The sequence below is a fragment of the Lithobates pipiens genome, unplaced genomic scaffold, assembly GCF_037356315.1.
Source record: "Lithobates pipiens isolate NorthernLeopardFrog02 unplaced genomic scaffold, aLitPip1_a1.2 Scaffold_13, whole genome shotgun sequence".
NCBI lineage: Eukaryota > Metazoa > Chordata > Amphibia > Anura > Ranidae > Lithobates > Lithobates pipiens.
The window spans coordinates 68930616-68947134 of NW_027507718.1; positions in this window are offsets into that span (position 1 = coordinate 68930616).

Genomic DNA, 16519 nt, shown 5'->3' on the forward strand with positions numbered 1-16519 from the left:
TAAAACATTTTTTTTTCCTTCTTGCTCCTGGCATCGGGTCATCATGAAGAAACCTGTATAGTGCATTCTGAAGGTAATTTGTGCAAGGCCTTACCATGCATACCAATTTTGCAGCTTGGGAGGATTGTAGCATATAGCAATCTGTCTGTGGTTGGATCATGCCAAAATGTTACCAGTTTGACATCGATGGTAATTAACCATGGTGATGCTTTCTGGCAGCAAGTGCTGATATTTCTAAGCTTTGTCTTTTCATTCTGCCAGTGTGAATGTCTTAAGCTGCAGTGTTTACCCTGTCACTGCAATACTTGTGTTCCTTACCAAGAACCAACATGCAAATGAATATTTTTATTTTTCTTCCAGGGCAGTGTCTTATCCCTTTAACCCACATGAACAGCTTGGGGTTGATTTACTAAAACTAGAGCATAGAAAATCTCATGAATCTCTGCCTAGAATTACATTTTCAGGTTTTATTGTCAAAGCTTAATTGAACAAGCTGAAGTTAGAAGCTGATTGGCTACCATGCACAGCTGCACCAGATTTTGCACTCTCCAGTTTTAGTAAATCAACCCATCTGTGTCTAACTTTGGACAAAAAGTGTTTTTTATCCTGGGCTTAATCGAATAAAGTTCACTATGAACTAGTAAAACATGGCACACAGGACCTTAATACGGCAGTTAACCTGCTTTCTTTATGTTGAGTGAGTGTTGTCTGCCCAGGAACTGAATGCTTTCCCGTGAGCAGGCAATGTTCACACTTAAGAATCTGGTTAGGTTTGTGTTTTGTATATAGAAACCATAAAAAGGCCTTGTCAAAACGTTCCTTCTAATGGTTTTTCCATTTTGAAAGGTGACTTTGCCTGCGCTTAATAAGGCGTTACAGAAAACATTGTTGTTCTAAAGTGCCTCTTCAGACATTGAATGCATAGCTGCAAAACCAGCAATAATCATAAAGATGGCTATGCATTATAAACAAACTGCCCCCGCTTGTTACATACTACTGCATTTTTCTTGCAAGGTTTACTTAAGTTTTAATGATTGGGATGTAAACACAGGTGACTGGTACTGTAGATTTAACAACCTGTTTTGTAGTCATAAAGATGTGGTAGATTACAACAGAAAGCTCACTTAACTGTGAGAGCAACAGTGTAAACTTTTTTACATGATAATTTTTTTGTTTAAGAAAAGTTGATTAGCAAATAGTGGTTTGAATTTTTAAAACGTGTAAACCAAATTTGCTCATCTTTTTCATACACGTCTGCACAGATAATATGGTTTGGCCAGCTACTCCACAAATCTTAACATTTAATTTGGTTACCTTGCAACATACCAGTCAGCTGCAACATGTTCCAACAATTCCTGATTCCAGCAGAACTTGGAGGTGATTCTGAGACTCCAACATTTTTGTTATGGAAAGTTACTGGTAATCCAATTTCAAGGAGAACTCTGGTAAATACACAATCTAGAACAAGTATTAAAAATGGGTTTTGATAGTCAAGCAAGCATTTTGAGTATAAATTGAAGTGGTTATGGGGGGATATAGGAGTTGACAGTATGTAGGGAAAGTCTAGATGGGTAATTTTGTGATATTGGTGGGGGGGGGTTATTGGCAGTCTAGTGATACACATTTGTAGATCGTATTTTTGTGACCACCACAGTTCTGGTGGACACATTTCACAAGGAGTACCAAGCTCTCACCATATTACATATTTAGCGTGACAGTTAACCAGCTGTTGCGCATTAACTTAGAGCTGAATTTGTAGGCAGGCGATCATCGTTCCATGGGTGCATAATGGGTGTGGATCATGGTCTTAGACTAAAAGTTGGGTTTGTGGATTGCCACGTGATCCTGAAATGCTCTGCTACTGTATGTCATGGACTCGGTACAGATGACATTTCATAAATGTGTTAATTCATAGTAACTCAAAGCCTGGCCATTTACTGCTATGCAGCACCCACTGCACTATTCTAGCACCAGATAACATGCTTATGCACAAGGCAAGATGGCACATTGATTTGGTGATTAGCACTTGAGCTTTCAAGCACTGGGATCCCTTGGTCTTTGCCAGGACACCATTTAAATAGCGTTTTACATGCTCCTTTGTGAGGGGTTAATTTACACCTGTCTAAATTGACTCTAGTATGTGTGTACCATCTGGCTATGCACATGTGTCCTCACACTTTGTGCACCATTCCTAAACAATTGGGGAGGGTTAAGGAAAAATAGGGCAGGCCTATAGGATTACTAATACAACTGAATGGACATATACATACTTGTCATATGTAAACCCATATTCCTGATATGTGCCTGCTGTACCATATACCAAAAGTATCCTGTCCTTTGTATTTCCTTTGTGTGAAATCCCTGGTGTTCTTGCTAGCCCCTTTGCTTTACGATCAAACTGACCACATTAAGCACATTGTGGTTAGCTAGCTGTGCTGGGAACTCAGCCTGCTCTCTTCCCATGAGACTTGTCCTGGTGCCCCCCCCCCACCCACCCTGCACAGCCTTTTACTGGGAAGCTCAGTGTACTGTTGCTTCTCCTCCCCCAGCTCTTATGCAGCTAAGAACATGGGGAATGTGTTTACAACTGTGTTTTGCATTTTAATTCTATTTTAAACTGGGATGTTTTAAAGGTGATAATTTACAATCACTTTAAGGCAGTAACCCGTTGCAGCCCATCAGAATTGATTATTATTTTAACTGTATAGTGAGACTCCGCTCCATTAGATATACAAAAGATTGCTGGCAGCTGTTCAATTACCCCTTATTTTTTTTTTCCATTTGATAGGTGACCTGAAAGTGTTCTTTGTTTTTTAAAGTTTTTGCTCCTCCAGCTTAGGCCTAGATTGCTATAATCTTATACTGTAGACCACAAAAATACAGTTGCAAAGACTGTCTGTTTTTCAGTATATATTTAGGCAAGAGCAAGAAACCAAAATGCTCTGAATACAGAAATCACTAACAGGCTTTGGGCACATGATACATCCATAATCAGATGCTTAGTGGGAGACGCAAGGAGTTGGGATTTTTTTTTTTCATTTTCATGAAATGGCCTCTAATTATCAACTTTAAAATTAAATCTGTGCAGAGAATTGAACTGCCAGACTAACATATAGGCTTTGAAAAGAATTTTGAACACACATTCAGTCACAATTAAGCAATATCCACTTGGTGCCCACATTGCCACCTACTTCCAGGTTTAGGGTGCACGCTCCTGCTGTGATTGTACACAGCTGGAGCCTGTCAGCAAGTCTTGGCCAATGATTCATGGCTGGGACGTGCTGATCAGCTGGGTACTGTATATTTACAGCCCCAAGCTCTGTGACAACAGATGTTTTTCCATCCCAAACTTAAAAGTGGAGTTCCACCTAAAAATTGAACTTCCGCTTTTCTGAATTCCCCCCCCCCCTCCAGTGTCACATTTGCCACCTTTTTTAGGGGAAGCAGATACCTGTCTAACCCAGGTATTTGCTCCCACTTTCGGGCATAGCTGCAGCTATCTACGTCGTGTACGGAGCCACCTCTTTATTCAGGGAAGCCTATCTCACCCCATCAAATCATCCCCCCACAGCTATCTTTTGTATTACCCCCCCCCACCCCCTTTTAGAATGTAAGCTCCACGAGCAGGGCCCTACTGTATTGCAATTGTGCTGTCCCCCCCTCTACATTGTAAAGCGCTGTGCAAGCTGTTGGTGCTATATTAATCTTGTATAATAATGTGATATATGTGGTTACCTACACCGCACGTAGTATCCAGTATGTAGGAAGGACAACCAGGCCACTCAGTGACAGAATGACCACTTCTCTGCTATCAGAACCAATAAGAACATGAATCAGGCCAGGCACTTAAACCAATTTCACCACCAAAATGTACAATCTCTTACAAGGTCCATATCGTTGAAAGGGTTTATTGGCCAGCCTGGGGTGGTGACTGCTCCTTTCTATGTAGAAGGGAAGTTTATTGGCTCTTTAGACTGGATACCTGTATGCCTAAACTATGAGTGGGACAGTGCTCATTACTATAAATAGTGCACATCTTTTATCCTTCTAATTTTTTTTATTAGATAAAGAATTAGACACATCAAGACCTGCCTTACTCATGACCATATTATTCCATCTCAGAGTGTTGTGTTCTTCTTTGATTCTATACAAATATTACCCATGGTGACATTTTATAATTCTTTTTTTTTATAATTTTTTTTATATGAAAAACAAACTATTTTCATTGGGTTTTAGGAGGGAGATTTGTCATTTAAACGAGTCATCATTTTTTGTCAATTGGCATCTTCACACATCTTTTAAATGCGGACTTGTGCACACACCTGTTGGTCCTCTCCACATTTAAGTGATGGCTGCATAAATGTTCCCCACATGCCTGGGCTCTTCAGCCCCATGACTAAGCTCTGAGGGATGGAGCCAAATATGTTGGGGGCATGGCCTGTCAGAGTCCAAGCTAATGTTCCATGCTGTCCCTTGAATTTAGACTTGCATGGCATGTGTGGCTGCAGGGAGACCTTTCTTTGCCTTAAGTGATTATTGGAGCCAGGACAAGCTCCCTTCCACACCAAGTAATTTTGTACCATAGCTTGTAGACACTAACTTTCACGCAAACTAATCAATATATATATATTTGTATTTTATTTGTTTTTTTTTTATTTTTTTTTTATCAAAAACATGTAGCAGAATACATTTTGGGCAAAATATATGAAGAAATTATTAATTTTTATTTTTGGATAGGTTTTATAGCAGAAAGTACAAAATACAAAAGTTGGGTTTATGGCACTTGACTATGAGGGGGAGATCTTGATGTCAAGTGCGCTCCTCAGCCAATCAGAGGAAGCTTTGTATTCATAGAATACAAAGCTTCCTGTGAATGGCAATCCTGACTCTGTTCTGGAAGTGAAACAGGAAGTCCTGGTCTCTCTGCCGGAGCACCATGCTGTGCACTATGTAGCTGGAGTCATATTGTTTATACAGTGTGCCTAGCAAGTGCATCTGTTAGTGCAGCAAACCGTTTGTACTAGTTAATGCTAGTACAGCCCATTACTGCGCACACAGCAGCCGTATCACTCTGTAATGGAAATGGTTCCTTTGGGAAAGCATGGCCCAAACATTGACAGCATAAGCAGTGTGTGTACTTTGTTACAAGCTATGTGCCCTATTTTAGTGTAGATGTGTCCACCATTGCCATCCCTCCCAATACACTGTCAGTCCAATACACCTGGCACTGGAGTGGGAGATGGTGCCCATGACATTTTTGGATAGGGAGTTCTTATTCTCTTGCCTGGGGGGGGGGGGTTATGGCAATATGTGGTTTACACCTTTTTGTCCATCTTCAACACATGCATTAAGATGGGTCGGAAAACGATACTGAATTGTGTATAAGCAATCTTTGAATAGGCACAAATCTATAAACTACATATATAAGGTATTTAGGTGGAGAGATAAGTAACCCAAAATAACTAAAGTCTAACTAAGCAGCATCTTTCAAACTGGTTAAAAGTAGTTTAAGTAAAAACTTTGTCGAGGTGCAAAAATATATTTGGTTTGGAAGAGGGTAATACCTCCTGTTTTTGTCCACAGATGATGCATTTGGAAACTCTTTAAACCCTTTGCATCTAGGAAGCGGCACCCTCAACTATTGTGATCTGTCCTACATAACGTGGTACACCTTTGTTGCTCTAAAGTATTCTATAAGCAATCGGACAGGGCAGCAAAATACATGTATAAAATGCACACAAAAGAGTAAAACAGTCTTTATTTTCCCTTTTTGTATTTTTATTTGTTATAATTACTTTTATTTACCCTAATGAAAGGACTTTATGCTTGTACACAAATCCTTGCTTAAAGTGATTGTAAAGGCAGAAGGGTTTTTTTTTTTATCTTAATGCATTCTATGCATTAAGGTAAAAAGCCTTCTGTATGCAGCAGCAGCTCCCCCTAATACTTATCTGAGCCCCATCTTTATCCAGCGCTGTCCATGACTGCCTCAGCTGTCTGGGACTCCCCTCCTTGTTGGCTGAAACACAGCAGTGGTGCCATTGGCTCCCTCTGCTGTCAAAGTCAGTTAGCCAATGAAAAAGAGGAGGTGGGGCTGAACCGCAGCTCTGTGTCTGAATGTGATGCATGGAGCTGCATCTCAGCTCAGGTGTCCCAATAACAATCTGCTTGTTGTGGGGGCACACAATGGAGGGAGGGGCCAGGAGTGCCAAAGAGGGACCCAAGAAGAGGAGGATCTAGGTTGCTCTGTGCAAAACAAACTGCACAGAGTAGGTAAGTATAACATGTTTGTTATTTTTATTGAAAAAAAATGTGACTTTACAATCACTATAAAGTGTATGTAAACAAACAATACACTTCTCTTATTTGCTCCCCTTTGGTCTGTATGATTGAAAGGATTTTGTTATATTGATATGTGCAAAAAATGCCTTTTGCACTATCCTGCATCCAGTTCTCCCTTCCTGTGTTAATTCAAGATGAGTATTAAGCCCACTCAGTCCTTAATTTGGGACTACAGAATGATTAGCTTGTATGTTGTGAAAATAGAGTAGATGGCTCTGCGTAGTTTGGCAAGAGAAAACTGGGCAGGGCGGATACCACTCAGTACACAAAAGTCCTGTTTTTTTTTTTTTTTAGCCCAAAACAGGACTTTGTAGCTGAGTGAATTTCTGGCAGATCAACAGGTATTGCTCTTTATTTTCTAAAGGAATTAAAGGGATTTTAAAGGAATGTATTGCAGAAATGTACTGTATATCCTTTTATTTTTTTGCTTTCCAATTTTTATTGGTAAAATTTAAATACAAACCAATTATAAAGGGTCAAAAAAGCCATTATCAAGCATAATCAGCCAACAGTAATGTTCAAAATATTAAATTACATATAAAGGAATGTTGCTTCTACAGTCCCATGATAGTAATATTTCCTCGACTCATCAGATCATTTCCCAAATAGCTAGTCCAAGGGTAAAAAAAAATCACATTCAAGAAGAATAGGAATTGAAAGGAAGAGAGTATGTAGAGTAGTCTGTGCAGAGGAAAAGCTCATTACCAAGGTTCCAGGAAAACTTTCAAATCCTAGGTGATCCAGGGTTCCCATAACTTTTCAAACTGGGGCATTTTATTATAGAGGTTGGCCGAGAGTTTGGTCGTAAGCATACCAAATGATATTATGGGAGATTTCCATGACATAGCTATCTCATTACAGTCTAAGGACACAAAAGGCTCCTACATGCCATGAAGCCTCTAGAGTGAGTCCCAATAGGGCCCATTACGTTTTTTTTAATGATTTGTTTCTGTCAGGGAATATCGAAAATTGAAGATGAAGATCCCAGAGTCTGAACTTTTGGGCACTCCCACCAAATATGGAGGAAAGAGCCTGTCTAGACACAACCTCTAAAGCAGTGTGTTGAGGCTTCCAGGACTCAAGAGGCCAATCTCGTTGGAACCTTGTACAATCTAAGTAAAACTTTATATTTGGCTTCCATTAAAGAGGTGTTACTATATGATCTAGAAGCATGCCCTGCTAGTTTATGCCAATCCTCAAGATCCATTCCCACATTCGGGTCATGTTCCCACTTTAACAAATGTTGTTTAGGCCGGGTTCACATATTTACAAATTGGATGCGGGCTTTTTCCCGCATTAAATTTGCATGACATGCGAGTGTGACTGGCTGTCAATGGAGCCAGTTCACACATGTCAGGGGTGGCCGGGGTCCACATTCCAAAAGGATCTTGTGCTTGTTTGAGTCCGGTTCGGGTGCGAATTCGGACATAGTTTGCACCCGAACTGGTACGCACTGGACCCCATGCTGGGAACCGTAGCCTAAGAGGGTTGTGGCATTAACATGGAAAAATAAATTGCTAAAATGAAAAAAAGATTTTTTATCACACTTTCTGCATAAAGGTTCAAAGGGCAGTCTGACTACAAATATCACCTTGATTTTGTAGGGCAGTGATGGCGAACCTTGGCACCTCAGATGTGTTAGAACTACATTTTCCCAAGTGTTCTTCCAGGACAGCCCTTGAGAGATGGAGCTCCTCCCATCGACACAGGAAACACATTGCCACAGTTCAAAAGGCGGTCCCTCAGGTCCCTGGTCAGTCATTTGTGTTTCCTCCGTCGGAGGAACATGTTGCCAGGAACCTGGAGGCCCCTCTCAGGGGCTGCCTGAGAATCTGCAAGCCTAAGGGACCGGGTCCTGGTTTATGGCTGCAGTTTGGGTCCATACCTTTTTTCTTTGGCTCGGGTACCGTCCAGCTGAACCGGAGCAGACCCGTTACCCTCCTCCTTCCAGTGCCGAGGTGGCCAGGGGCAGAATGACGCCGGTTTCCCCCAGGAGTGGTGAGTGGAACCTTCCATCTTCCCTCCTCGTTGCAGGGGGTCGGAGACGCCGAGCGTTCACTTCCGGCGGAACCGCGTCATCACTGCGTGCCGAGACTTCCGGTTCCGGGTCTCTAAGGGTACAAGGAGGAGAGGGAGAGCCAGCGCTGTGCCTGTGAAGCCCGACCAGCGTCCAGCTATACCGGATTAGCGGCGGGATTCGGAGCGTCAGAGGGGGACCATGGAGGCTATTCCCCAGGATACTCCGGCGGAGACAGGCACCAGCCAAACCCAGGTAGGCTGCTGGGCATGCTATTACTCTGGTGGAGTGGTGGTGTTTGTAGGCTGGGCCCTGTAGTACCCCACGGTGGCGGTTTACTCACAGTGAGGTTGTTTGTTAGTGGTGATTCTAAGAGGGACATGGTGCTGACGCTAAGAAATCCTTTTGTCTTCTTATTTTCAGGCTAAAGAGATGCCAAGGGAAGACAAGACAGGCCGCAAAAAGTGCCCTAATTGTGGGAATAGGTTGTCCTCGGGCTCTAACAAAGCCCTATGCAAGCAATGCATTGCAAGCTTGCTTAAATCTGAGGCAGATTCCCCTTTAGCAAAGTTTTTGGGCTCCTTTAAAGAGGAAATGGCGTCGACCTTTAAGTCCCTCCGGGAGTTAATCACTGACGTGGGATCAGCTGCAGCTGCCTCCACGAGTAAAACAACTATAATCTCATCCTCACCATGCCTTACAACACCCAGCTCAGGGGAGCCCCGTATGGTCAGGGAGCCTAGCCCCACGTTGATTAGTCCCGAATCCTCTGACACTGACTCGGGTCAGGAAGAGGATCAAGCAGCATCTAAAGCCTCAAAATATAGATTATCTCTCGAGGAAGTAGATGAGCTAATGGGGGCTATCTATGATACGCTGGAAATTGAGGAGGAAGAAACTCAGTTATCCAGACATGATCAAATGTATGAGGCTCTGGGGAAAAAGAAAGCAAGGGTTTTCCCTATACATAAGGTGCTTTCTGACCTTGTCCTTAAGGAGTGGTCTGAACCAGACAAGAAGGTTTTCTTTCCTAAATCCCTTAAGAGAAGGTTCCCTTTTGATGAGAGCCCAGAGGCGGTCTGGAATAAAAATCCAAAACTAGACGCCCCTCTGTCCAAAATCTCAAAGCAGGCTGATCTGGCCTTTGAGGATATGGGCCACCTGAAAGATCCCATGGACAGGAGAACAGACATTGTCTTAAAGAGGGCCTGGGATGCCTCTATGGCAGGCTTAAAACCAGCTCTAGCCACTTCCTGTGTAGCTAGAAACCTGGAGTTCTGGTTATCGCAACTACAAGAACACTTAAAGGCAGGCACTCCTAGGGGGGAGCTTTTGAAATCCTTCCCTATGCTTTTTAAGGCCACCAGTTTCATCTCTGACGCCTCCACGGACTCCGTTAAATTTACGGCTAAATCTGCAGCACTTTCAGTGGCAGCAAGGAGGTCAGTATGGATGAAAACCTGGGGGGGAGACACGGCGTCTAAAACCCGCCTGTGCAGCGTCCCTTTTACAGGAGACTTAGTCTTCGGGCCTGAATTAGACTCCGCCTTAGAAAGGACGGCGGACAAAAAGAAAACCTTTCCCGCAAAAAAGAAAAATTTTCAAAGAAAAATTTTTCGTCCCTTTAAGGAACCCTCTAAATCAGAGAAGAGTTCAACCCCCAAAAAGCATTGGTCGGGACATAAAGGGAAAGGAAAAGGGGGCATACTGTTTAGCCGCCCCAATCAGGATCCCAAACCCCAGTGACGTCAGGGTTCCTGTGGGAGGAAGATTAAGCAAATTTCTTCCTCAATGGGAAGAGACAACCTCGAACGAGTTTGTCTTAAATATAATAAAAAGGGGTCATGCGCTGGAATTTCACAGCAACCCTCCTTCCAAGTTTCTGGTGACAAAGCTTCCAAGTCACTCAGAAAAGGCCAGGGCCTTACCTTTACTAATAGGGGAAATGGTAGATCAAGAAGTATTGACACCAGTCCCTATTCAGGAACAAGGGGACGGTTTTTACTCGCACATCTTTGTGGTAAGAAAACCGTCAGGGAGATTCAGACTAATTATGAACCTCCGTCCACTGAATCGCTCCATCCGTTACAAGAGATTTCGGATGGAGTCCATTTATTCCATAAAGAATCTCCTGCAGAAAGAGACATTTATGGCAACCCTGGACCTAAGGGATGCTTATCTGCACATTCCAATAAGGGAGGAATGCCAGAAATTTCTTCGAATGGCAGTGCAGATAGACACAAAGGTTTACCACTTTCAGTGCAGAGCACTTCCCTTCGGTCTATCATCCTCTCCGAGAATCTTTACCAAGGTTCTCGGAGAGGCTTTAGTTCCTCTGAGGCTTCAATCAGTCTCAATTATCCCCTACCTAGACGATCTGCTCCTAACAGCCCACTCAGAGAGTCGTCTTTCTCAGGACCTAGAATTGACTCAACTCAGTCTGAGTCGATTAGGGTGGATTGTCAGTCAGGAGAAATCCAAGACAACCCCAACACAGGAGATCCTGTATCTGGGGTACTGGATCAAGTCTGTAGATCAGAAAATTATACTGCCGGAAGAAAAGATTTTGAATCTGTGGCAGAGAATATCTTTTCTTCAATGCAGCCCCAAGTGTACGGTGAGGGAAGTAATGTCGGTCTTAGGTCTTATGACGGCAGCCATTCCAGCCGTACAATGGGCCAGGTTCCATCAAAGAGAACTTCAGGGTTTTCTGTTAGAACAATTAAAAGGCAGAGATCTGGAGGAGGAGGTATCGATCCCCTCAAGGGTAAAACGCTCCCTCTGGTGGTGGAAGGACAGGGAGAACCTAAACAAAGGGGTTCATTGGGTCCTTCCTATCACTTCAACACTAACAACGGATGCGAGCAGTTGGGGCTGGGGAGCCCACCTAGGCTCAAGCTGGGTCCAGGACAAGTGGACCCCGGAGGAGAAATGTTTCTCTTCCAATTGGAAAGAACTAACAGCAATCCTGAGAGCTGTTCTAGCTTTCCACCCCGCAATACAGGGTCACCATCTACAAGTCCGTTCAGACAATACGACGGCTGTAGCATACATAAACAAACAAGGAGGAACCAGAAGTCCTCGTTTGATGGTGGTAGCCAGACGCATTCTCCAGTGGGCAGAAGCCAATCTGGAATCCATTTCTGCAGTTCACCTGAAAGGGGAGCTGAACAACAAGGCGGACTTCTTGAGTCGACAAAAGATTTCGAACCAAGAATGGTCCTTACACCCAGAGGCATTCAATCTCATAACAGCTCACTGGGGAGAACCAGAGGTAGACCTTTTTGCGAGCAAGAAAAATGCAAAGGTTCCCAATTTTTTCTCGCTAAACCCAGGAGATCAACCCCTGGCGGTAGATGCCTTGCAAACTCCATGGACTTTCAGTCTGGCGTATGCATTTCCCCCTCTTCATCTCATTCCGAGGGTCCTAGCAAGATTCCTCAAGGAGAAAACCTGTTTGATTCTAGTAGCACCTTTTTGGCCCAGGAGACCGTGGTTCACAACGTTGCTACAATTGACAGACTGTCCGCCTCTAAGACTTCCCTACAGACAGGACCTCCTGTCGCAGGGACCTCTTTACCATCCGCAGGTCGCCACACTGAAGCTGTCAGCGTGGTTACTGAGGAGGAAATCTTAAGGAGTAAGGGCCTGTCAGACGAGGTAATTGCGACCTTACTACAGAGTCGCAAACCAGTCACGAGAGCTATTTACAAAAAAGTCTGGAAAAAATTCAATAGCTGGCTGAATAGCCGGGACATAAATACGGCTAATATTCTACAGTTTTTACAGGAAGGTGTAAACAAGGGTTTAACCCTAAGTACTATTAAAGTACAGATAGCTGCCTTAAGTGTATACCTAGATGAACGCTTACAGGAAAATCCTTTTGTCGCTAGATTCTGTAAGGCAGTCGCTAGACGCAAGCCAGTCAGAATCACAAAAGTCCCATCCTGGGATTTAGCAGTTGTGCTAAAGGCTTTCTTGGGGTCACCCTTTGAGCCTATCTCAGAGGCCTCCCTAAGGCTTATTACCTTTAAGACAGTTCTCCTGGTGGCAATCACTTCAGCCCGTAGGGTCAGTGAAATCCAAGCACTTTCCATCAGGGAACCATTCCTACAGATCCTAGAAGACAGAGTCATTCTAAAGACAGACCCTGGGTTCTTACCAAAGGTAGCATCTAGCTTCCATAGGTCCCAAGATATTGTCCTCCCTTCATTTTGTCAAAATGCAGCAAATGAGAAAGAGGAACGTTTTCATTTATTGGATGTGAGGAGGTGTATTCTAGAATATCTTAAAATGACAAATCCATTCAGAATCTCAGACTCCCTTTTTGTCCTTTTTTCCGGACAGCGTAGGGGACAGAAAGCTTCAAAAGTAACCATAGCTAGATGGATTAGGCTAGCTATAGCAGAGGGGTATAAGGCCTTGAATAGAGATCCTCCTGAGGGTGTTAAAGCTCACTCCACAAGAGCGTTGTCTGCATCCTGGGCAGAAAGAGCTGGTGCCACCCCGGAGCAGGTATGTAAAGCAGCCACATGGTCAAGCTTTTCCACCTTTACAAGGCATTACCGACTGGACTTAATGTCTAGTCAGGATCAGGCCTTTGGGAGGAAAGTCCTCCAGGCCGTGGTCCCCCCCTAATCTGGTAAGTACTTGGGGATCCTCTCAAGGGCTGTCCTGGAAGAACACTTGGGAAAACTGGAGTTAGTACTTACCGGTAACTCCTTTTCCGGTGGTCTTCCAGGACAGCACGATCCCACCCTTTATTTGATTATAGTGATGTACTAATGTTATTACCTGTTATGGTTTATATGTTTTTCAGTTCCATCCTTCGGTTCTTGGTGAATGACTGACCAGGGACCTGAGGGACCGCCTTTTGAACTGTGGCAATGTGTTTCCTGTGTCGATGGGAGGAGCTCCATCTCTCAAGGGCTGTCCTGGAAGACCACCGGAAAAGGAGTTACCGGTAAGTACTAACTCCAGTTTTCCATGAACATGTTCGCCATCACTGTTGTAGGGAATTTATGAAATGAAGTAACTGTGTGTAGTGGTATACTTCTCTCTCAATATATAACTAAAAATCTGCGCATAGGTATATATATGGTTGCAGATTCCCCAATAAAGACTCCACTAAGTGGTGTCCCAAGAAATATGTAATGGAAAACAGGGATATTGGCGCTGCAAATAATGAATGTAATTAAATGTCCCTCAAATACGGTGAGGATATAGGGCAAGCAAGTGAAAAAAATCTTGAACCACTATAAAACTCTGATGAGTAAATACTGAGCATGTGATTTAAAATGCATATAAGGTGCAAATATTGAACTATAGGATGCAAACCTGCGTGGGAAAAATGCACTCTCTTGCCACATCAAATAAGATGTATCTACATGTAGTATACAATAACAATAATATAAAGTCAATCCTAACTTGTAAGATAAAGTGACAAGTGTGAATAAATAGTAAAAAAATATATAATGGAAAAAGTGGTAATTCAAACTAACAATATAGTATATACATTGCTCATAGATGATTATGTAATCTCTCTTCTATATATGATAAATTATTAGAATTATCAGGTTGTGATTATAGCTAGTGCTATAATGCTAGTGCTACTATAAGTGCTAGTATAGCTACAACCTGATAATTCTAATAATTTATCATATATAGAAGAGAGATTACATAATCATCTATGAGGAGCGCAACCCTTTTTTCTTTGATTACCCAAATACTTGGACACGAGTTTGGTCCTTACGGTGTTTGCAGCACCTACCTTTTCAATATATCTATAGATTCCTTTTAGCGCAGGAGTACCTATTTTACATAGTATATATATTATATGTCATTGTGTAACAATGACAAAAAGTCCTTAGACCAATAAAATAAAAAAATGTTCAGTGTCCCATATTCAGTGACTGCTGCTGATTCCCAAGTATCGTGACTTAATGTCCTCTTCTGTACATCAAATAAAGTGACTTCTTGTTCTGTAAAGTGACCACGTGCATCAAAATAAGGTGACTTCTTGTGCTCCCCCCCAAGTATGAGCACTCACCAGAAGCCCCCACCCCTGCAGGGGTAAAGAGCATGTAGAAAACTGTATCTCCAAACAGGGTATTCCCAGGAAAGGGTAAGTACTCCAGAACAGAGTGTGTATGAAAACGGCATCCACATGTAATTAAAAATGGGCATCCATAGTGTAAATCCGGTAAAAGGTATATTTATTTCTTTATCATGAAAAGGGACTTTACTTTAGATAAAAACGGGTCACTTTCATGAAATTATGAATATGGGACACTGAACATTTTTCTATTTTCTTGGTCTATGGACTTTTTGTCATTGTTACACAGTGACACATATATATATACTATATTCTTAGTTTGAATTACCAAACAGTTTTTCATTATATATTTTTTTTATTATTTATTCACACTTTTCACTTTATCCTGTAATTCAGGATTCACTTTATATTATTATTATTGGTTATTGTATACTACATGTAGATGCATTTTATTTGATGTGACAAGCGAGTGCGTTTTTACCACTTACTATCAGGATTGCATCATACAGTTCAATATTTGCACCTTATATTCATTTTAAATCAGATGCACAGTATTTACTCATCAGAGTTTTATAGTGGTTCAAGATTTTTTCACATGCCTGCCCTATATCCTCACCTTATCTAAGGGACATTTAATTAAATTTGTTATTAGCAGCGCCAATATCCCCATTTATCAATAAGTGAAGTGAAATAATCCACCCCCTACACAAAAATCCCATATATATATATATATATATATATATATATATATATTAAACATGCACTTTAAGCCTCCCAGATTGTAATGAATGGGATTGATGCCTATATAAAAAATAGAGGCACAAACCTCTGTTTTGTTGTAGATGGGATCTTACGGTAACAGAGGCTGTCAACATCATAGGAAGAAAGAAAACATGTAGAGATACTAATCATTTTAAAATGTTTGCCAAAACAAGTGGCTCCTGTTTGTTAGGGAAAGTGATTTATAAACAGGACATATAAAATGTCCACTGACAACTCTTTGAAATTCTAATGTAGATGCATACATTGTATGAGGCTAGTAACTATAGGTCTGCTGCACTTTTGCCTAACTTGCAAGTATGTAAAGGTTCACCTCTCTATTAGCCTTCCTGCAGTGCTTAGAGTTCAGAGCTGTCCCCCCCTCATCTATCTGATAGCCATTGCTACCATATTCTCTGCCACATCTTGGTTCTTCCTAACTTGTGTTCCTTGTATTTGGCCATTACACAACCACTGATGATGTAACTCCAGGAGTTACATCATTCCAAGCATATGGCTACCATTTTGGCATCTTGCAGATGCCAGGAATAAGCTGGGGATGGGTTAGGAGCATACACTGCACTGCACTGTACATGCACTGCAAGAGCAAGTGGAAAGAGATTTCTGGCAGAAGAAACATGTAAAGTCTCTTCCAGCAAAAAGCTCTATATGAAAATAATTATTTGTGTATGTAGCTCTTCTTTAAGGACTTCAGGCAGTAAATACTAAATCAGGGCTCACACTTTTGTGAAATGACATTCCAACCCACCTACTGTACATCGCAGAGTTGTGGTAATCCACATTAAAAATAACAGTGCGTTAGCTAATTCATATTCTTGAGCTGCCTTACCATAATACACATAAATATGCGGCAGTGGCGGAAATACCAGGGTTGCAAAAGTCACACTTTCGACTGGGCCCTGGAGTTCCGCCACTGCGAGGGGGCCCAAGATGGCAGGACCAAATTCCGCACTGGGCTCCACTCCTGCTGGCAATTCTGGATAGACTGGTGTCTTTATTCAACCTTACTAACTATGTAACTATGTAATGCCTGCCTTCATGCGTGCCTTTGTTTTGTGGCTTCTCCCTCACTGGGTGCCTTCTCTGGCCTTTTCCTCACCTCAATGATCTTGTTTGCTGTGCAGTCATTGGTTGCTGGGACTGCAGGTGTCCTAGCAACGGATAACACTGCACACACTGGAGAGGAGAAAAAAAAGCTCTAGAGCCACAGTCTCTGCCAACCTCCCACACCTATGATGCTCTATGACCTATGGTGGCAGCACATCATAGTGATGGGCAAATAGGATTGTATTCTGTAAGCAACTAGCTGCCCCACCACGAAAGCA